General features: G+C 38.1%; 1 protein-coding gene across 1 annotated transcript in view; it reads left to right on the forward strand.

The window, feature by feature from the left end:
• Positions 1-1531, forward strand: part of LOC108296811 (SREBF chaperone) — a 68839-nt gene that overhangs the window by 12810 nt on the left and 54498 nt on the right. The gene's annotated exons all lie outside the window — the stretch shown is intronic.

Raw genomic sequence — 1531 nt, forward strand, 5'->3', positions numbered from 1 at the left:
AATAATAATAATAATATTGTCTTCTAATCCATGAACGTGATATTTATTTCCATTTATTTATGTCTTTAATTTCTTTCAGCAACGTTTTGTAGTTTCAGTTTATGTCTTTTGTCTCCCTTGGTTAAATTTATTCCTGAGTATTTTATTTTTTGATGCTATTATAAATGGAATATTTTCTTTTTAGATTGTTAACTGTTAGTGAACAATAGAAATGCAGCTAATTTTTTTTCTTTTTTTTTTTTCCCCTCTATTGCCCAGGCTGGAGTGCAGTGGCACGATCTCAGCTCACTGCAGCCTCCACCTCCCAGGTTCAAGTGATTCTCCTGCCTCAGCCTCCTAAGTAGCTGGGATTACAGGCATGCACCACCACACCCAGCTAATTTTTGTATTTTTAGTAGAGATGGGATTTCACCATATTGGTCAGGCTGGTCTCAAACTCCTTACCTCGTGATCCACCTGCCTTGGCCTCCCAAAGTGCTGGGATTACAGGAGTGAGCCACCACGCCCAGCCAGTGCAACTAATTTTTGCATGTTCATTTTATATCCTACAACTTTGTTGAATTCATTTATTAGTGCTCTCTCTCTGTGTGTGTCTGTGTGTGTCTGTGCGTGTGTGTTTGTGTGTGTGTGTGTGTGTGTGTGTGTGTGTAATCTTTAGGGTTTTCTACATTTAAGATTATGTGTCTAGGAACAGAAATAATTTTACTATTTTCTGTCCAGTTTAGATGCCTGTGGAGAAAGGGTAAATGAGGCAGTGAGAAGGTTCTTGCTTAATTTCTCTGGCTAGAACTTTTCAATACTGGATTAAATAGAAGTGGCAGAAGTGGGTATCTTTGTCTTGTTTCTGATTTTAGGGGAAAAACTTTTAGTCTTTCACCATCGAGTGTGATGTAAGCTGTGAGATTTTCATGTATACCCTTTATTATGTTGAGGATATTGCCTTCTATTCCTGTTTCATTGAGTGTTTTTTACCAAAAAAAATCTTGAATTTTGTTAAATGCTTTTTCTGCATCAATTGGGATGATCATTGTGTTTTTCTCCTTCATTCTGGTAATGTGGCATATTACCTTAATTGATTTTTGTTAAACCATCCTTGTACTTTGAGAATAAATCCCCACTTGGTCATCTGAGATGTATTTTTAATATCTACTTTTTAAAAGAAACCTCAAGTCCCAGCCTGAGCAACATAGTGAGACCCTCATCTCTACAAAGAAAAAAAAAAAAATTTAGCCAGATGTGGTGGCTCATGTCTGTAGTTCCAGCAATGTGAGAGGCTGAGATGGGAGGATCACTCGGGAGGTCGAGGCTGCAGTGAACCATGATTGCACCACTGCATCCAACCTGGGTGACAGAGCCAGACCCTATCTCAAAAAACAAAAACAAAAACCCAAAAGACTTCCAAGTCAACAAATACTTACTGAATTCTCCCTAGGTGTCAGACACTGTTGAAGTTCTGGGGATTCAGCAGTGAACAAGGGAAGAAGGCTAAGCCCCTGACTTCTTTCTTTTCTTTTCTTTTTTTTTTTTTTTT

This window comes from Cebus imitator, unplaced genomic scaffold (assembly GCF_001604975.1).
Source record: "Cebus imitator isolate Cc_AM_T3 unplaced genomic scaffold, Cebus_imitator-1.0 Scaffold0, whole genome shotgun sequence".
Classification (NCBI taxonomy): Eukaryota; Metazoa; Chordata; class Mammalia; order Primates; family Cebidae; genus Cebus; species Cebus imitator.